The sequence below is a fragment of the Pan paniscus genome, chromosome 6 (genome assembly GCF_029289425.2).
Source record: "Pan paniscus chromosome 6, NHGRI_mPanPan1-v2.0_pri, whole genome shotgun sequence".
Taxonomy (NCBI): domain Eukaryota; kingdom Metazoa; phylum Chordata; class Mammalia; order Primates; family Hominidae; genus Pan; species Pan paniscus.
Genome location: NC_073255.2, coordinates 42,231,304 through 42,253,292, shown reverse-complemented (window position 1 = coordinate 42,253,292; position 21,989 = coordinate 42,231,304). Strand labels below are relative to the sequence as shown.

General features: G+C 41.4%; 1 protein-coding gene across 5 annotated transcripts in view; it reads left to right on the top strand.

Moving 5' to 3' along the window:
- Positions 1–21,989, top strand: part of ELMO1 (engulfment and cell motility 1) — a 591,689-nt gene that overhangs the window by 30,562 nt on the left and 539,138 nt on the right. The gene's annotated exons all lie outside the window — the stretch shown is intronic.

Genomic DNA, 21,989 nt, shown 5'->3' with positions numbered 1-21,989 from the left:
CTGCAGGTCAGCATCCCACCGAGGTTATCTGAGCTGACTCTGACGCATCCATGGTGTTGCTATTCACCAGATACAGAGTTGCACTGGCACAGCACAGTCCCTTCCCACTACTGAAGCTCTCTCTCCTTGCCAGAGGTCTTGCTCACCCCAGGGGCCTGGGCAGATCCAGTTCCAGATTCTGGAATCTCCCTACGGGCCTTACCTTATTGCAATGTACTGGGCCAGGCCACCAGATATTGTACTTTGAAAATCTGTTTTGAAGTTGCTAACTGCTTGGAGTACTGTGGTGCTGCAGGCTGCTGTCAGGGGTAGAGGTATGGGGAGCAGAGATGCCTGAGCTGATCTAGAAAATACTTAGGGGTAGAATGCTCTAATGTGAAAATTAATTTTAAAAAACACACTGTTAAAGACAGTTCAAAATCTGCTGCACTTTCTATCTGTAGCAATCTCAAGTCCAGAAAAAGAAGGTGGAATGAAAATTTTGGTTTCTGTCTCTTAGCAGATAGGTCAGGTCAAGTTGAAAGAAAATGGAGGCAGGAAAGAGTAGCTGGGGAGAGCCTGCAATGTCGAGTTTGTTTGCTGGGGCTCCCTTAACATCTTTTGATGAACTAGGTGGCTTAAAACCATGCAGATTTGTTCTCTCACAGCTCTAGAAACTAGCAGTCCAAAATCAAAGAGTTGGCCTGAAGGTTCCAGGGGAGGGTCTTTCCTTGCCCCTTCCAGCTTCTGGTGGCCCCAGGTGGTCCTTGGCTTGTGCAGTATCACTCCAAGCTGTGCCTCCATCTTCATATGGCTGCCTTCTTGTGTGTCTGTTTTTGCATGACGTTTTCCTCTTTTGTTTTTGAGACAGAGTCTTGCTCTGTCATCCAGGCTGGAGTGCAATGGTGCCGTCTCGACTCACTGCAACCTCTGCCTCACAGGTTCAAGCGATTCTCCTGCCTCAGCCTCCCGAGTAGCTGGGACTACAGGTGTGTGCCACCACACCCAGCTAATTTTTGCTTTTGTGTGTGTGTGTGTGTGTGTGTGTGTGTGTGTGTGTGTGTGTGACGGAGTCTTGCTCTGTCTCCCAGGCTGGAGTGCAGTGGCGTGATCTTGGCTCATTGCAAGCTCCGCCTCCTGGGTTCATGTCATTCTCCTGCCTCAGCCTCCCGAGTAGCTGGGACTACAAGCGCCCACCACCATGCCCAGCTAATTTTGTTTTTGTATTTTTAGTAGAGACGGGGTTTCACTGTGTTAGCCAGATGGTCTCGATCTGCTGACCTCGTGACCCGCCCGCCTCGGCCTCCCAAAGTGCTGGGATTACAGGCGTGAGCCATCGCGCCTGGCCAACTTTTGCATTTTTTTAGTAGACATCTTCCTCTTTTTATAAAGATAACAGTCCTAGTGGGTTAGCACCTGCCCAGATGACCTCGTTTTAACTTGATTATGTCTGCAGAGACCTATTTCCAAATAAGGTCACATTCACAGATAGCAGGAAAGGACTTCAACGTGTCTTTCTCAGGGGACACCTTTCCATGCATAACAGCTGCCTCTGGTCCAGTCTTTCTATCCCCTCTTCAGTGGTGTGTCCACCAGCAAAACTTCTGTGCCTCAGTTTCCTTGGCTGTAAAACGGTGCCCTCTTCTAGGATCGTTGAGAGAATTAAATGAAATCATGCTTGGCAGAGTATCACGCTCATAGAAAGTGCTCAGTAGGGGTTTAGCTTTTACAGCTAGTCGCTTGCAGTCATTTGATTTCATAAGCTAGGTTTGTGGAGAAATTGAGGAAGTGAATGAGCCAAACACAAAAGTAAACACTGTTGATAGGACAGGTGGTTAACTCTTTCAGTGCCACAAAACACATTCTGACTCACCTGCACACAAATTTTGCTTACAAGGTTGTTGTCAGCACTAATTTTGCTCCAAGTATTTGCTTGATTAAAATCTCTTAGGCTACTCTTTGCAGCTGACCTATAACAGAAATAAATGAACTAACTAGAGATACTTTCTTCGTTGGGCTTCCATCTAGAGCTAAGCTTTACTTAGGCTTTCAAATTGTAAGCAAATGCAAAATAACTCTCTTGGGAAAATTCCAGAGAATCTAGGCCTTGAGCTGTTCTAAGCAAATGTGGCCCTCCTTTTAGGGCAGGAATCTAAGAAATGGAGATTATGCATTGCCCAGTTCCAGGGGCATCATTCGTACTGTGGTCTGTGCGTGTGCATGGACAAGCCTGCTCCTCTGGGTGAGGTGGCCATAGGTCCTTTCTGGGGTTCAGTAAGTTCTGATAGTGGCATTGTCATGGTGTGAAACTTCTCATTCTCCCAGTTTAATTATTCAGTGAGAATGGGATTCCTGAGATTCTAAACCATATTCCATAACTTTGGAAAATATATGTGTATATAAAATTTTCCATATGGTTAAAACCTGAGAGTGGACTGCAAGTCAAATTGCTATTTTCTTCCATGCTTCGTCTTCGTGAACTTCGTATTGTCAGTTTTCCTGACAGTTGACAAAAGTGGGCAGTTTTGGTGGCATATATGATTTAGGAAGTAAGTGCAACAATTTGAAAGCCTAAGTAAAGCTTAGCTTTAGATGGAAGCCCAATAAAGGAGTTATCTCTAGTTAGTTCATTTATTTCTGTTGTAGATCAGCTGCAAATCTGAAAACACAGGTTTGAATTTGTATGCTCATTTAATGTTACTGATAATCTGAAATGCTGGTTTTTAGGACTGTAGATTTCATTATGGAATATGTTTTTAACTTAATTTGTACATGGGTCTCTTGTTGTTTTGGGAATTTTGTTCTAAGACATGTTGAAGCTGTGCTGTAGTTATTGGGTTTATGAGTTGTTGGGGTATTATTTATTTTTAATGTACTCTGTTCTTTCCTCTTCCCAAAGCAAATAATCAAGAATTAATGTTTAACTTTAAGTTGGATCCACTCACTTTATATTGAGAGTTATTATTACTTTAATTCACGTTTCTTTTCCCTGAAGCCCTGATATATCTTTGGGAAGATACATTTTTTCATGCATTAATTATTTTCTTTTTCAGTATCAATTGCAGGTATTACAATCACAGCAAGAAACATCTGTTGTACCTTTATTATGTGCCAGGCACTGTGCTGCCTGCTTTATATGAATTATTATTACGATCACTAAATTTTTATATCCACGCTAGACTTTACATACTGTCTATCATAACTCACATTTTATAATAAGGACTTGCGACTGGGGAAATAAACTTGCCAAGTTGACGTATTTAAAAGTGGTAGAGCCAAGAGTTGAACTCACATAGTCTCTGACTCTGGAACTGTGCTCTTAAACCCTACACTCTTGATGTTGAAGATGTAGGGATGTCTTTGCATTTGAAGACAGAAATGCACATATAGCCCAGAACTTTTCAGTGATTCCAAAGACCTCTGTATTTTCACATAACATAACTTTGGGAGCCACAGATTCGCTTTGCTCAATCTATTTTGTTCAGGAGTACATGCATGCTAATTTGCTCAGGCAGTAGCTGAAAGCAGTGAGAGATATTCCAACAAGGCTCCAGATTGCAAGAGAAATTAGTGTGGATTTAAAAACTAACAGGCTTTGTATGCATATAACTAAGAATCAACTTACTTGCCATGAAGATGAGTACTATGGCCCCAAAGTATGTATGTCAGAAGGTAGGATATTACTTGGTTTTGTGTAATTGGTAATACCAAGGTCAAATCAACTTAGATAACTGGTTTAAACCATTAAATAGCTTTTTTGGCTTGAGATATTTCTCAAGACTTTTACTGCACGCTATGTGCATTGCAGTCTGCAGGAAAAAAAAAAAGGATTATTAGTGTTTTTGCAATGTTCCTGCCCAGTATTTACTTCTTTATTTGCTCTTGTTTTATTCCCACAGGGAAAGGTTCGTTGTAACATACCCAGGGATGTGTGGTAGATTTTTCCAATGCAGCAGGTAGAATGACTTTGATGGTAAGAAACAGAAAATTGAATGCTGACTGGCTTAAACAATAAAAGTTTATATCATTGAGAAGATTAGAGGTATGGTGAGTTACAGAATTAGATTGATTCAGCCACTCTCTGGGTCATTTAGGGTTTCTTTTTTTCTGTCTCTGCCAAACAGGATTGGACTTTGGAGTTGGCCACAGGGCAGATTCCCCCAACACACCAGCAGGGTGGCGATCAGAGAATGCCAGAACAAACATTAGATAATTTTTAAGAAGAGTGACTTGGTGTATGTGTGCCCCAACAAGTATCCACCATAGCCAGTGACCTGGGTATGCTTAATTTAGATTAATGAATTTATCCATCCTCTCTCTTCTCCACCTTGTAGGTGTTAATATTCTACATGTAATGTACAGGGGTTTTCCCCCTCGGATATTTTTGGTGAATATTTCTGTAGTTGTCCCTAAACATAGAAAGATTTTCCAGCAGGATACTAAGAGGTACTGTTTAGCATATTTCAATTTCCCATTACCAATCCCACAGACCTGATAAGATATGGATGTTGGCTGCTAATATCAAATAATGTTTTCTAATTTTCTTAGTGGAAAATGAATGGAATGAATCATTAAAATGAATTCCATGATTCATTATGGAATCATTCACTCAATATTATTTTGATATTAAATGATATTAATTATATTAAAATATCATTATTTTGATATTAAAGTGGAGGTAAATTGACTTCTGTCATATACCTTTTCACTTTGCGACTTCACAGTTTCCCTCTGTTCTTGCCGTGCTGAAGTGGCCTGGTGTGGTGGCTAACATCCCTAATCCCAGCACTCTGGGAGGGCGAGGCAGGCAGATCACTTGAGACCAGGAGTTCCAGATCAGAATAGGCAACATGACAAAACCCCATCTCTACTAAAAATACAAAAATTAGCCAGACGTGGTGGTGTGCGCCTGTAATCCCTGCTACTTGGGCGGCGGAGGCACAAGAATTGCTTGAACCCAGGAGGCAGAGGTTGCAATGAGCTGAGATCACGCCACTGCACTCTAGCCTGAGTGACAGAGCAAGACTCTGTCTCCCCCACAACTGCCCCCAAAAAAGGAAAGTGCTGAAGGGTGTTTTCCTGAGTGACAGGCTGGAACTTTAGATGGCAAGAAAAAGAGAGCTAAGGGCATACTTTGCATGTTACCTGGATGCTCATTTTTGGCCAAGGGGATTTCTTCTGAGAAGTGAAAAATATCTTCAGACAGTTTGGTTCATTTGGTGATTGTCCTGCTTGCCAGGTTGCACCAACTGGTATTTTCTACTTTTGTTCAGTAAATCAACCAAAGGCCCACTATGTGTAAGGTATTTTCTGTGGATTCAAAGTTGAACAAGACTTCCTTAGCCTTCCTGGTCTTTCAGTCTGGTCAGGGAGATGAGACAGACACACAAATAACCACAATACAAAGGACGAAGAGGAAAGCTAGGCTTGGAAAAAGGGCTGTTGGGCTTGGAGGAGGCAAGGAAAGATTCCTGGAGAGATGAGGAAAGTCTTGTGTGCAAGGGGAAGGGAGAAGAGGGAGGATTTCAGACAGAGCAAGTATTAAGAATCTTGAGCCTAAATGTTGTGAAGCAGTTAAAATAAAAAAAAAAAACACAAAAAAAAATTTGGTCAAGTTATGTCTCCTATTAGTGACTTATTATTGTTTAACAAATCACCACAAAACTTAGTGGCTTGACCCAACAAGAATAATTTATTCTCTTTCATAATTTTAGTGGTTGAGGAACCCAGGAGCAGCTTAGCCAGGTGGTTCTGGCTAAGGGTCCTTTGTGAAGTGGTGGTCAGATGTCAGCTGGGGCTGCAGTCATCTGAAGGCTGGACTGGGGCTGGAGGACTTGTTCCAAGATGGTGTGCTCCTGTGGCTGACAAGCTGCTGCTGGCTGTGGATGTCTCTTAGGGCTGCTTGAGTGTCCTTATGACATGGTGTCTGGCCTCCCCCAGAGTGAAAGTTTCAGGCAGAGACAATCATGTGGCATCTTTTTTCTCTGACCTAGCCTTTGAAATCACATAGCATAGCTTCCCACACACTCTGCGTGTTAGAGAGGAGTCACTAAGGTGGGTCTGGGGGAAGAGGATTCACCTTTTAAGGGGAGGAGCATCCAAGGATATGCACCCATGTTTTAAAACCAATACCATTCTTGAAAAAAAATGACAAGCTAAAATGATGGTTGCATTAGTTTTTCTTTAGTTGTTGTGTCTGCACAGTGTTTAACTATAGTAGTTGGCACACTGTAGTTTTTTGATTGGTAAACTATGGTATATATAATGTCTTCATCTGTTAAACTGGTCGTTTAAAGTAGAAATTGGCAATTTATCCAAGAGACATCTTACCACAGAAGCCTCCTATAGAAGACAGATAAAGTAGAAGTCAGGGGCTCAGGCTGAGGTGGTGAAGGGGGCTGGCACAGCCTTTCCTCAGTGTCCAGGAGGACCCCACAAACGCCCTGGCTCCTGAGAATAGAACTCTCTGGAAGCCATTTCATGGACCCGTCCATTCCTTCCTGTGATTTTTTTCTTTTGGAGTTCAGTTGTTCCTCTGAAGAAAGAACAAAAGGATTTCATGTTGTTTTGCAAAATATAATTGTAAGAATTATTTTCTGAATTATAAACACATAGTTTGATGATGTGTAGCACTGAATGATGGTTAGAATAATTTCTTCCAAAACATTTTGTGTGTGTGTGTTTGTGTGTGTGTGTGAGAGAGAGCAGAGGTAGGAAGTAGTTGAGCGTGAGGAAGGGACTTTAATTTGAACAGAATTTTCTCCTCTGTGGAGCATATTAATTAAATATGTACTTGTACTGAACCATAACACTGTGTTTAAAGCAGTGAAAGACATGAGCCACCATTCTCAGCAGTATCAAAGCTGAAGCCCTCCATGACCATGTGATCTGACACCATCATGACGTTCCTGCTGGAGTGGGAGGCAGAGTTCTGAGAAGTGGAGAATGTGATGCTTTTGAATTAAGTGTCTTTGATAATTACCAGAATAACGGAAAAAGTTTATGAACCAGATCAGGAAAAAATATGCTCATTAGTCATATGAATATTAGTTTTCTCAACATAACAATACACTTCTGAGGCTCCCCCTTCTTCCTTGGCCCCGCACACACAAAAAAATGCCATTTCTGTGGACTGTATGGCCATTTCTGTAGACTGTATGAAAAGGGACCCTCTAATACAATAGAGAAGTTGGAAAAGCTGAATACATTCTCTCTAACTTAGCACACTTAAAGGGCAATAGCCAGAAAATTAAATTTTATTTAAAGAATTTTGAGGATGAAAAGCACGAGGATATTAGTTTTTCTCCACTGTCACTTTCCACTTTCATCACTGCTACAATTTATTGTACCCACTTGTTCCTGGAAAAGAAAGAGCATAATAGCTTGTTACAGTGATTTCGTTTTAAAATAAAGTGTTGTAGGATGTTGAAAAACTAGAAGAAACCAACGGCTAGCGGTAAATGAAAGAGAGGGAACTTTGTTTGCTAAGATGTGGACAGGGAATAATATTGCTCCTTGAATTTATCCACTAACAATCCAGTATTAATATCTGTGGGACTTCCCATTTAGAATATTGGTAAGGTAGAATTAGTTGCTACATCTCCATAATTATTTCTTAAAATGGTTTTCTGAGAACCAGGAAAATGTTATACTACTTCTTGTTCCTACTTCCTGTTCTTGCTGTTCCGGGTTTTATTATGAAAATGTGTAAGTGGGAGTAAAAGCCAAACTCTTACTTAGCAGAGTGCCTGGTGTGCAGTAAACATTAATTCTCTTCCTCCTCTATCCTGATGCCTTCTGCACTGACCCCAGGATCCACAGAGGGAGGGTGACAAAAAGTGTCACAGCATATAGCTCGGAATTGCATCCTTTTCTTCAGTTAGCTAAAAACTCTTTCCACTCATGTCTTCTTCCCTTTGCAGTTTTTTTTCTCCAACAGGAAACCCACTGTTTTTTGTTTCTCTACCAAAATGTGTCAGGTTGCCTTCCTTTAGGGGTAGGCCAGCAGGCTCTATGATGGGATCTAGTTTTTCTCATTGTATTAGTTTTCCCTTGTTTGAATGGAGAAAGTGATTATAAATCTGGATTACTGTTCATTTCATTTTCATCCATGTATGTCATTTATTCATTCATTTGTTCATTATAACATTTGTAGAAGACCCACTGTGTAGGGCTGTGTGTGTGTTAAGGGGTGAGAGGGACTAGAGCAGACGGTTACTGGAACTGGGGCATCTGGCCCTCTGTCCCTGCTTTTTAGTGGCTCACAGTATGGGGTTGTGGGGAGGGTTGGAGAGAAAGTCACGAAGACAAGTAGATACATTTCAAATAAGCATTTACTGAACCCTTGCTGTGATCAAGGAACTGAATTAAATTTTATGTGGATACCAGGTTTTACTAAACTTGTTTTTTTCTTTCAAGGAGATTATACTTTAGTAGAGGAGAGAAGACACATCTAATTTAGCAAAACTTTAGGGATCTTTCTATGTGTCAGTCACCAAACTGCAATAGTACTGGGGAGTTCATTTTTTTTCATGTCAGTTACATAAAATAATCCTGCCTATGCAAAGAAGTTAGAGACTCTCTGAGCTAGAGTAATTACAGCAGGAATTGTAAAGGAAGTTGGAAGCAAAATAGTCATAGTAGTTAAGGGTTCTGACTTGGGAGTCAGATATATCTGGTTTTGGATCCTGGCTTCGTTGCTTAATAGCTATGTGACTTTGTGGGAAGGAGGGAGATAATTACCTTTTCAAGATTCAGTTTTCCTTCTTGCAAAATGGGGATTATAATGATAATATTTACTGTGGTAGATTGTATTTTCCAAAATGGTCATACCAGTATCTTTTATCATACATGATCTTACAATATCCCTGTGAAACTCCTGCCATCTAGCAATAGGGTTTATGTTCCTTCCATTTGATCTTGAGTGGAATGTTGTGACAGCTTTGACCAACAGAGCATAGCAGAAGTGATACTGTATGGCTTGCAAGGCTACATCATAAAAATGTTATTCACCTCCATCTTGCTCTGCAGTGTAGCTCTTGGAACCCAGCCACCATGCTGTGAAGAAGCCCAAACAGCCCGTGGAGAGTCCCAAGTGGGAGGAATTGAGACCTCTGGCCCACGGGCCTGGCTGAGTTCCCATCCAACAGTTAGCCTCAACTTTCCAGCCATATGAGTGACCATCTTACAAGTGGATCCCCCAGCAAGCCCCAGTTGAGTTGCCCTGGCTGTGCATGGAGCATAGACAAACCATACTTACCCAACCCTGCCCAAATTGTAGTTTCATGAGAAAAATGAAGTGATTGTTGTTGTGTGAAGCCAGTAAGTCTGGAGATAGTTTGTTACACAGCAGTACACAACCAGGACACTTGCCATATAAAGTTGCTAAGAGGAGTCGACGAAATGATACATATAAATCAGCATAAAACTAGTGACCCGTTAATGATAGCTCTCTTCATTATTATCACTAGTTAAGGGAAGTTATTTAATAGATGTCAGCATTAGTTCAAAGTAAGGTCAGAACCTAAAAAGCTACCCATGAACTTTTGGCATCCAGTAGGTTTTAGGAATTTTGTTCACTTTTTTTTTTTTTTTTTTCACTTGCAAAACCCTGCTGTGTGTCAGCTTCCGGATCACCTTTCTGCTGATATTGTGCTGAGTTTATTCTGAACTCTGTGCTTTCTGTTGTTTCAGAGTTTCACTTAGGCTTTCTGTGCCATGGCCCGATGTGTAAACAATGTTTAAACTTCCAGATTATTCTGTGAAAGTCATGCTCAGGGCTGTTATTTTATTAAAACAATTTTTTTGCATGTGGTAAAAAGCAACAGAAAATTTACAACTTGACCATTTGAAGTATACAGTACAATAGCATTAACTATGTGCACATTCTTACGCAGCAGATCTCTAGAGCTTTTTCGTTGTGAGTGACTGGAACTCTATACCCACTGAAAAACAACTTCCCCTTTCCCTTCTCCCCAGCCCCTGGCAACTACCACTGTACTTTATGTTTCTAAGAGGTTGACTACTTTAAATAATCCCTATGAGTATAATCATGCAGTATGGGTCTTTTTGTGGCTGGCTTATCTCACTTAGCATCATGTCCTCAAAGTTCATCTGAGTTGTAGCACATGACAAGATCTCCTTCTGCTTTAGGCTGAATAATATTCCATTGTATGTATATTCCTACCGTTTCTTTATCCCTTCATCTATTAATGAATATTTAGACTGCTTCTCCCTCCTGGCTATTGTGACTAACGCTGTAGTGTACACAGTAGTGTAAATGTCGCTCTGCTGTTATTTTTTCCACTTCCTACCAATAGCAGAATCTCGTTGAAATGCATTGGAAAGACAGAGCGTAAGGGCTTATCTGAGTTCTTTGTCATCTTTTTTCCAATGTATCTTAGAGAGTGATGCATAATCAGGTAGCCAGACTGCCCAGATTCTTCCTGGGGGTTTCAACTTCATTATGTATATCTACTGTGTAAACGTTGTGATTAGAATTAAACCTCTGCCAGGCTTTCTATTGCTTTCAGAGCAGTTTCACAAGCATTATTTTATTGAACCCTTGCTGCATGATAGCTATTTCTTTAGTATGGGGAACACAAGGTTACAAATATAGTGTGGATATAAAATCCAATGCTACTGTATATGTTTATTGTGGTATTCAATGTTCTTTACCAATGTAAAATTCACTTACAGACTTGACACAATTTTTTGAAATTACTATTTTTAAAATTAATAAATATTTTAAAAATTAATCAATTTTTTTCTAAGAGAAATTTTAGGTTTACAGAAAAATTGGGCACAAAGTACAGTTTCCATATCCTCTCTTTCCCCAGCAGGGCTTCCCTCTTATTAACATTTGTTACAAGCAATGAGCCAATATTGATACATTATTATTCATTGAAGTTCATAGTTTGCCTTAGGGTTTACTTTTTGTTTTTTACAGTTCTATGAGATTGAATGAATGCATAATGCCGTTTATCCACCATTTTCCTGTCATACAAAAGAATTTTACTATTCTAAAAATCCCCTGCAGTCCACAAGTGCATCCCTCTCTCACTGCATATTGCTGGCAACTACCGATGTTTTTATTGTCTCTATAGTTTTGCCTTTTCCAGAATGACATATAGTTGCAATCAGTCTGTGGCCTTTTTAGGCTGGCTTCCTTCACTTAGAAATAGCATTTAAGATTCATCCATGTTCTTTTTTTTTTGTTTTTTTTTTGAGATGGAGTTTCACTCTTTCGCCCAGGCTGGAATGCAGTGGTGCAGTCTCAGCTCACTGCAACCTCCGCCTTCTGGTTTCAAGTGATTCTCCTGCCTCAGCCTCCTGTGTAGCTGGGATTACAGGCACCCACCATCACGCCCGGCTAATTTTTGTATTTTTAGTAGAGACGGGGTTTCAGCATGTTGGACGGGCTGGTCTTGAACTCCTGACCTCGTGATCTGCCCACCTCGGCCTCCCAAAGTGCTGGGATTACAGGCGTGAGCCACCGCGCCAGACCCTCATCCATGTTCTTTCATGGCATGATAGTTCATTTCTTTTTATCTCCCAATACTGTGTCATTGTGTGGATGTACCATTGTTTATTCACTCACCTATTGAAGGACATCTTAGTTGCTTCTGAGTTTTGTCAAGTATAAGTTAGGCTACTGTAAACATGCGTGTGCAGATTTTGTATAGTTGTAAGTTTTTTCAATGCTATTATAAATTACCAAAGTGTTCTCCACACAGGCTATATTAATTTACCCTCCAATTCAGCAGTGTATGTGATTCTGTTTACTACAAATTCTTACTGACAGTTAATACTGATGAATTCTTTCATCTTTGCCTATCTGAAGAGTGAATGTGGGTGTCTATCTTACTGTTATTTTAATTTATATTTCCTGATTATTAGTGAGTCATACCATTTTAATCTTGGAAGGACCTTTGAGATCCTCTAGTTAATGCTATATTTTAAAAATGCAAAAAACAAGACTAAGAATATTTTCTTGGCCTGGTGCGATGGCTCCCGCCTATAATCCCAGCACTTTGGGAGGCCGAGGCGGGCAGATCAGAAGGTCAGGAGTTCGAGACCATCCTGCCTAACACGGTGAAACCCCCCCCCCCCGACCCCGTCTCTACTAAAAAAAAAAAATACAAAAAAATTATCCGGGCGTGATGGTGGCTGCCTGTAGTTCCAGCTGCTTGGGAGGCTGAGACAGGAGAATGGCGTGAACCCGGGAGGCGGAGCTTGCAGTGAGCCGAGATCGCGCCACTGCACTCTAGCCTGGGTGACAGAGCAAGACTCTGTCTCATAAAAAAAAATTTTTTTTCTTACTTCCTCACTTTCATTTTTCTTTCCTAAGAATATGTTTTTAGTTTCATTGCCTTATGCCCCTCATTGTTGTGGCTACTGAGTTCAGTGTCTCATCCAATGGAAATCTTTCACATTTGCCATGAGGGTGGAATATATACAAAGAGAGAAAAAAAAAAAAACGAAAGAGTAATATTGCAGATTTCTCCCTTGCACCAACTGCAGATTTTTCCCTTGCACCATCTTTATTTTCACTAACAAGAAGCTTCTGTTTCCCAAACTAATTATACACAGGGCCTGAACCAGCGTGAGTACTCAAGCGTTCCCATGAATGATGGAATGAACCCTAAGATGCAAGGAGTGGGAGATGAGGTCCGCTTAACGGCTTGAAAATACCCCTAGATCCCAGTGGTATCTCAGCTCTGCAGCTTGAGCTTGACTTCCGATTCTGCCTGTAGCTGCGGTGGACTGGGAATTACTGATAAGGGAAGCAAGTGTTGACATTTTCCATATTAGGATGGGTTCTCCAGTGAATTCTGACCCATGCTCTCGTGGTCAGCTCTCTTGAGGCCAACTTTCCAGAGGCTAGCTGTTGGGACCAGCGGAGTTGACCTCTGGGGCGGAACAGCATATGCACTGTCCTCTGAGGCTAGCAAGTTCAAGACACTCTGGTTTCCCCTGGAAAGCCTTTGGAGTATCGGAGGAGGATTGGCTGGGCTGATTCAGCCAGTCTGTATTTTAACTGCCAGGGAATGAATAAGCCTATCTTTCTGACTCGCTCCTTCCCATTAACAAGCCCGACGCCTTGAGTCCCAGGAAGCATGCCACACATGACTTCAGTGCCCCGTGCACGCAGAAGTTTAATTGCTTTGTGATTGCCTAAAATGTGAAATGAAGGAACACATTGCCTATAAGGATAACATTTGCTATTCTGTGCATTTCATTTCATCACACATATTTGTGTCAGTTAAAGCACACGGAAGTGTGTTTGCTGTACTTAAAAGACCTATCTGGATTTTGTGTTTCTCCGTGATTTGGAAGAATAACTGCAGATAAGCAAGCTCTGGGTGTGACAGACAGACATGGGGGCAGAGGTGAGACAAGGTGGAGGCTGGGGCGTGGGGAGGGGGTCGGAAACATTGGGCATTCCAGGAGGAGGGAACAATATGTGCAAGGGCTGGGACCTACAATAAAGCCTGACCTTTTTGGAGGAATTCTTAGTTTTTTTTTCCCCATTGTTGTTGTTTTGGTCTTGAAGTATAAAAAGCATCCATGCCTTATTCTTGGGAAAGATTCATTCAGATAAAATCCCATTGTCACTCAAAGTTATTATGCTTTCTCACATGACCATTTCAGTCCCCCAGTGCTGGTGGCCCACATTACCACTGCTTCATTGGTCTGGCCACAGTGACTTCTCTCCTGGAAATGATTGCTCAGCAAATGCCTTATTCTGGCAAATTTCAGAGCCCATAGTTACAATGAGGACTCCTGATCATGAGCTGTTTGCATTTTATTCAGAAAAAAATTAAAAATGGGGGGAACAAAGAGGGGAAAGGATGTGAGCCAAGCAATAGCTGAATGTTTTTAAAAAACTAGATATTTTGTTTTTCATCAAGTAACGATTACCCAGTTGCGACCACAATCTATTTAGAACTAAAAATTTAAGCCAGCCTTCCAAGCCCCAAAGAAAACTATGGAAAAAAAGATCCAGGAAACTTTTGGTACTGGGGTGTAGTATCTCCTTTTTATGCTAAGTTTGCAAACCTTGCTACATTGCCACAAAGAGGAGGAACATTTCAACACTGATTGGCATCTGGGCCTCGCAGATGGGGTGTATTTCTTTAAACAGTGTCTTGGTTATAGGAGAACCTTTATTGGAACAACCTGAAGGGCCCAGGGAATTTATTATATACCAGGTTGTTACTTCCATTAACATGGAGAAGCATCTAAAGGATACATTGTTTGTCAGATATGTCAATATCAAAGGTTAAAAATAGCGTGGGACCTAGGGATGCACCAGAAAGCTGTGCCAATGGCGGGGAGTGGCCATGATAGGACCAAATGAGAAAGAGCATAAGATACCCATAGAAATCATGGCGCACAGTCACCTGTATGAGACAGCATGCAGTGTACATGGGAGAGGCCTGCCACACGGACTGAAGGTGGAAGGGGGAGCCACCTAGACATTCAGAGATGGGTCTTGGTGGTATGGGAGAGGGAGTGGACCAGTGAGGATGGAAAGTGCTGGCCCAAACCTTCCCATGCATAGCTTAAAATGAATTTCTTTCTGGACTGATTGGAGAGAAAAAATGATTACAATTTTAGGGATTCTGTTTCCCACCCCTCATTTTCTCTTGCTTTTTTTCCCCATTAATATATTTTATTTCTTAGAAGTATTAGATTTACTGAAAAATTGACTAGATAGCACAGTGAGTTCCAATATATGCCTGCTATCCACACAGTTTTCCCTATTATCAGCATCTTGCATTAGTGTGGTACATTTGTTATAATTAAACTAGTATCCATTATTATGAATGAACAACAACAGTTCATTAAGATTCACTTTTTGTGTCGTATGTTCTATGGGTTTTGACAATTGCATAATGGGCTGGGCATGGTGGCTCATGCCCGTAATCCCAGCACTTTGGGAGGCTGAGGTGAGAGGATCACTTGAGGCCCGGAGTTCGAGACCAGCCTGGGAAACATAGTGAGACCCCCCATCTCTATAAAAAATTAAAAAAATAGCTGGGTGTGGTGATGTGTGCCTGTAGTCCAAGCTACTCTGGAGGTTGAGGTGTGAGGATTGCTTGAGGCCAGGAGGTCAAGGCTGCAGTGAGCTGTGATCGTGTCACTGCACTCCAGCCTGGGTGACAGAGTGAGACCCTGTCTTAAAGATAAATAAATAAATGAGAAAGACAGTTGCACCGTGTCATGTAGCTACTGTTACAATATCATACAGAATAATTTCACTGCCTTAAAAATCCACGATGCTTCACCTATGTACCCCCCTACCGTCCTCCTGGCCTCCAAACCCCTGGAAACCAGTGATTTTTTTTCAGAGTTGGGGGGATTTCACCGTGTTGCCCAGGCTGGTCTCAAACCTTGGCTTCAAGTGATCCTCCTACCTCACCCTCTCAAAGTGTTGGGATTACAGGTGTGAGCCACTGTGCCAGGCAAACCACTGAACTGTTGACTGTCTTTATAGTTTTGCCTTTTCTAGAATGTTATATAATTGGAATCATACAGGTATTTAGGCTTTTCAGACTGGCTTCCTTCACTTAGAAATGTGCATTTAAAACTTATCCATGTCTTTTTGTGGCCTAATAGCTCATTTAAAAAATTGCTGAGTAATATTCTATTGTGTATCTATACTACAGTTTATTCATTCGTCTATGGAAGGACATCACGGTTGCTTGCAGGTTTTGGTAAATAGGAAGAAGAGTGCTCTAAACATTTGAGTGCAGGTTTTTGTATGGACATACATTTTCAACTTGTTTGGGTAAATACCTAGAAGCATTATTGCCAGATTATATGACAAGATTACGTTTAACTCTGTAAGAAGGTACCAAACTATCTTCAAAGGTGGTTACATCATTCCCCCTTGCTTTTTGATTTTCCATGTGACTGTAGTTTGGGAACAGAAATTAAAGATAATATGTGGAAAAATGCAGGTACTACTTTTAAGGTGTAATACCCTGATTCTGAAATATCCAGAGAAGTGTGTTCTACTGGGTGAGATACAGACTAATAGTGTCCTTTAGTATAAGGATATTAATTGTTTACTTAACCAGAAGTCAGGGATCAGATGGCTTCAGATTCATTAAATAGCTCAAGACTGTCCTCAAGGATCCAGACTCTCTCTCCCTCTACTCTTCCATAAGTATGTTGGCTTTCTGTCTTCCTCTCATACTTCATGGTCTTAAGATGGCGGCTGTAGCACCAGGCATCAAGTTCCCAAACACTTAGGAAGAAAGAGGAAGGGGAAACACCAAGAGCTATCCTTCCATTTTGTTCCTTTTTTCAGAAAAGTGAACACCCCTTTACCCCACGAAAAACCCAGCAGATATTCTCTGATGTTTTACTGACCCCAAATGAGTTCTGTCGTCACTCTAGCTGCATAGAGGCCAGGAAACAGTAATTTAGAGTCTCTCTAATTTCTGCTCATGGTTTCTTCCTGTAACGATATTCTCACTCACAACCTGGCCTCATCCATTTATCAAGCAGAATATTGCTGGAGCCACTTGTAACTTTTTGTTGCTGTAGGGGAGGGGAAATAGCTTCTTCCCACTCATCAACAGGTTCATGACTGAGGCCCCTATAACAAAAGACAGATTGACAATAGAAAAGGATACACATGTATTTGATGTAAGTTTTACGTGCCACAGGAGTCTTCATAGGGAACGAAAGACCTGAAGAAGCAGGTAAACCTGCGTATTTTTATGCTTAGGTTTGGTGAAGAGTAGACAGTCTTAGAGATGTATGATTGGACAAAGGAGCTATCTGTGATCTAATTGTAATGAACTGTGAGAAATTTAGCAAGGCCTGTTTGATCAGGTTCTTCTTCTCACTTCTATGTCTTCAACTCCTTTCCTTTGGGTATAGGGAAGGAGTCTCTCTCATATGGCTTGGCTGTGTGCCCACCCAAATCTCATCTTGAATTGTAGTTCCTATAATCCCCACATGTCATGCGAGGGACCTGCTAGGAGGTAATTGAATCATGGTGGCAGTTACCCTCATGCTGTTCTCGTGATAGTGAGTGTATTCTCACAAGATCTGATGGTTTTTTAAGGGATTTTCCCCTGCTTTTGCTTGAATTCCTCTCCTTCATGCCACCTTGTGAAGAAGGACGTGTTTGCTTCCCCTTCTGCCATGATTATAAGTTTCCTGAGGCCTCCTTAGCCATGCTGAACTGTAAGTCAATTAAACTTGTTTCCTTTATAAATTACCCAGTCTTGGGTATGTCGTTATAGCAGTGTGAGAACAGACTAATACACTGTCTCCTGAGGCTCTTACAAAGTGCTTCAAAGAAAAGTCAGAAAATCCTTCCTCGATTTTATGATCTGCTTTAGGAGAAAAGGGGTGAGGGGAAGGTAAGAGTGACCTTCCTGCTTCTGCTGTTTTCTCAAATGCCAAGGTGCCATGTTTTGGGGTAGTAGGTCCTGAACCCATCCCTTCAATGTCCTTATTTTATCTGTGCATGAGGGCTGAATTATTCCATCACTTTCAAACTGTGTTTTATGGAGCCCCATATTTCTGACATGAGTGTAGGCATCTCTGCAGGGAGAGTGAATGGGATTTGAGAGGGCAGGGCTCTGGCTTCCCACTTCTTCCTGGACAAGCTTACCTTCACTTACTCAAGCTTCCTCCCAGGGTAGGGTTCCTAGGGGTTTTCCTTTGAATTAAACTTCTGCAGATAAAATTAAGGGTGAAAGCATTCAGTCAGGCGGATGTCTTTTTCAATTCTAAGAGTCAAACTTTTGGACCAAGATGAGACAAGGCTATTAGTCTTGTCTAAGTCCTTTGCAAAATCCCTAGGATTTTTTGCCTTGAAAACTGTACCAAATACCCATATTGTGCACAGGTTGGAAGAAAATTGTTTTGTCTTCTGTCCTAAAGAAAAAGGAATTTCTTTGCCATTTAAAAAGCAGTTTAAATCCTAGCTCTTCCTTGTCAAGTTGATGGTCTGGACCGGGGAGATAAGAAGATGGCCATCAGTCTAAGTGTTATTCCTAAAAAGTAGAAGTTTTGATCTTTCCTGGTATCTCTAAATGGAATTTATCAAATATTCTGGAGTAACTGAAAGGGGTGATCTGTATTCTCTTCCACCGTTTCCTAAATCTCTCACATGTTTATGTGAAATTTGTGGACTTTTCAGATGGGCATTTAATATACGATATAGTATTAATTTGGGTTGGAAAATATTCTGGGCTTTTAAAGTATATCTTAGTTAAATTGCTTTGTAATTTGCATATATGCCCTGAAGTAATTTTATGGAATAGAAAAATACATGAAAACAAAAACAGAAACTAGGTCTGTGCTGAATTTGCTGTTTGGTGAAGCTGACTTTTTTTTTTTTAATTTTGAAATAACTCCAGTGGCTTCATGGTCCACACAGCAAATTGTGATCTATGGACAGTGTACCGATGCGGATTCTGCCTGCCTGATCCTGGAAGGCACACTGGCTTGCCATGCTTGTTGGTGCAGTATTTAAATAAATGAGCCCTGCTGTGTGCGAGACAAAGGGCCTCTGTACTAACTGAGCATATGCTATCTGATGTTCTATATTTACATGTGTCATCTCATTTACAATGTATAACTCCCTCCAAAATAAGTGTTATCCCATTTTGCTGTGGAAGACAGTGACACATCAAACTCGTACCATATTAAATAGCTAGGAAGTGTCAGAGCTGGAGCTAAAGTCTCCCAGAAGCTTGTACATTTGTCACTAAATCAGTAGCTCTGCCTCACTAAAATTAACTGGCATTCTTCACAGAAATGCAGGGGGAAAGGAACTAGTAAATTTTGGAATGCATTTTTGTGCCAGATAATTTGCACATTTCAAGTTGTTTAATCCTCACAACAATCCTGGGAGAAGGGGGTTTATGCCGTGTGTGGAGCGGGAGCTATAGTATTACTCCCACTTCAAGTCACGGGAAATTGAGGATTGAAATTATACAGGAAATGGGCCCTTGAAGATCATGTAATCTCCCCTAAAGATATAGCAGTAATGATGCTGCAGATGACTTTAGGTGGTGGAACTTCTGGCCTCTTTACCAAAACAGAGTCACTCAGCGTATTCTGAATACTGGAGGCCGATGTCATGCATTATCCAAAAGCATGTTGAATGTTCATCTACCCGAAGAATAAGATGAAAGTTTCTGATTTTCCTCCTTCTCCATGTACTTGACAGCAGCTAGTGGGCAAGTACTTGGCTTCCCCACCCTGCGTGTGCTGGGCTCGTGTTGGGCTGAGGTAGAGGAATAACATGTGCCTGGTGCAAGGTGGCTATGCCCAGGGCTTCCTGAGAGTGGGTTTATGCCCTGGCCCTGGTAGAATGCAAAATTGGTGGTCCCTTCAGCAAGAACTCACTGGCAGAAAATCCTTACACAAAACCTAAAACTTAAATTGATCTGCAACAAAATTGCCCAGGAACCCACTGCCTCCACTCCAGTCCCGGGAGAGATTTGCTCCCATCTCTGTCTCCCTTCTGCACGAGTTTGTTGAATGAAGGACGTGGTCCCAGCCCTCATGGGCATTTCCTGGCAGAGCCTGGGCAGGCTATGACATCACAGCAGGGGGCAGATCAAGGAGGAGCCAGAACCTGGAACCCCTGTACCTCTGGATCCAGGTGGCTCCTGGATGGGAAGGCAGAGACTCAGCAGGAGAGTGAGGATCGCCATTCACCCAAGAGGCAGGATGTGGAATCTGACCAGAGGGCTCAGTGACAGGTGCCAGGCAGGCATTGGCTCGTTGGGCTGGTATAGGTACATAAAAGTACATATGGGATACTGCTCCATGCCGCACTAAGCTGTAATAATGTTCATGGAGCTGGGTTTGGCCTGCAGGAACAGGGTGCCTTGAAAGAAGCCTTCCTGTGCTTCTTGGGGGCGAAGGAGGGCCCCACATTGTAGATGCAGACCTGGCTCATGAGTCCAGCAGGGGACTGAGTCTAGCAGAAGGGTCAAAGTGCTGCCCCAGCTGAAGTTATCCTTCTCTCCATTTTCCGAGAGGAATTAATGGGTGTTGGTGCAGCAGAAAACTTAGGATGAGACGACAGCAGCAGTACACGTGAGCAGGGGGTGTCCTCCCATCCCACATTCTTTCTTGTGATTTCCCTAGGGAAGGAAACTTCAGCCCGTTAGTTTCCTTGCATAGAAAGGTTGACTTTTGTTTCAAGTGTCCAGGAATCTAACATCAGGAAGTAAATACAATCCTGGAAACAAAGCAGAAAGATAAACAAGGTTAGTGAATCCATCGCTTTCTGGTTCCTCCCTGAGTTGCCTTGTCTTTTTTCTTGAATGGAGCAGTGAAGAGGGCTTCAAAAGAAAGACAATGCAATGATTAATTGAATGTTTACATTTCCATGAATATATGGATTGGGTTTTTGTTTGAAGGAAACTTTGATGTTTTTGAAGATAGGAAGGGAAAATAAAAGTACATCTTTACTAGCATCTGTTATGTGTCAGGGAGGCTCTGTGCTAGAGCTCTGTGAGCTCTTCTAATTCTCACAGCAGTCATAATGAAATGTGTATTATTGGCCATCTTTTTTAAAATTTAAATTTAAATTTTAAGTTCTGGGATACATGTGCAGGATGTGCAGGTTTGTTATATAGGTAAATGTGTGCCATGGTGGTTTGCTGCACCTATCAACCCATCACCTAGGTATTGAGCCCAGCATGCATTAGCTATTTTTCCTAATGCTCTCCTTCCCCATATCCCACCTGCTGACAGGTATGTTGTTGTGTGTGTTTTTCTTCTCCCTGTGTCCATGTGTTCTCATTGTTCAGCTCCCACTTATAGGTGAGAATATGCAGTATTTGGTTTTCTGTTCCTGTGTTAGTTTGCTGAGGATAATGGCTTCCAGCTCCATCCATGTTCCTGCAAAGGACATAATCTCATTCCTTCTTATGGCTGCATAGTATTCCGTGGTGTATATGTACTACATTTTCTTTATCCAGTCGATCGTTGATGGGCATTTGGGTTGGTTCCATGTCTTTGCTATTGTGAATAGTGCTGCAGTGAACATATGCATGCATGTATTTTTGTAATAGAATGATTTATATTCCTTTGGGTATATACCCAGTAATGGGGTTGCTGGGTCAAATGGTATTTCTGGTTCTAGATCTTTGAGGAATCATATTGTCCATCTTGATGAGGAAACTGAGGTGCACAGAGGTGATGCTGCCCAAAGGGAAATCACGGACAAATAGATCTGAGGGGTCCAGCTGCATCTTCACAGGCATGCTGTCCATAACGCCTTTTGTGCATGGATGCTGCCCAATGGGGCTGTCTCACAGATGCCTTTTATGACCCATACCTTTACCCTATGTATTCCTCATAGAGTTGGTCCAAAGATGGGCTTGAGCCTTCTATCAATTTTCTGTCAAACCTTTGAGAACTAAATATTTCTCTTTTGAGCATGAGATATTTTAAGTGTTGTTATTCAAAAGAGAAGAAAGGGAAATGACAAATAAAATTAACAAAGTCTAATTTGAGAGGTCATGAAAAAAGTATTTTTAAGTTTTTTGTGGGTCTTATGTTGTTCCTTGCCTTGATATATAAGTAAATTAAATAAGGTTCAGTTGACTATATATTTTGCAGACATTCTAACCTGTTCATTATAGTTTACGACTGTGGCTGTCTATATTCCAGCCAGTTTATTTCTTTCTGAGAAAAATTCCTATCTTCAGTCTACCTCAGTCTCTCTTTGGGTTCAGCTATCAGGTAGACAGGTAGTCCTTTATAACATAATATAGTCATATTTAATGTTCTTTTTCTTAGTGCAAGCACTTGATGCTACCAATTGTCCTCTTATTACTGCTTTGCCAATGTCCTATGGAATTTCATGTATAGTAATTTCAGAATCACTAATTTCTGGCTAACACTTATTGAACTCCTGTGATGTACTGTAAATGAAAAATATATGCATCTAACACTTGGAAACAGGCAAATAGGCAAAAGTATAACTGCATGTCCCTTCAATGTCATAGTGA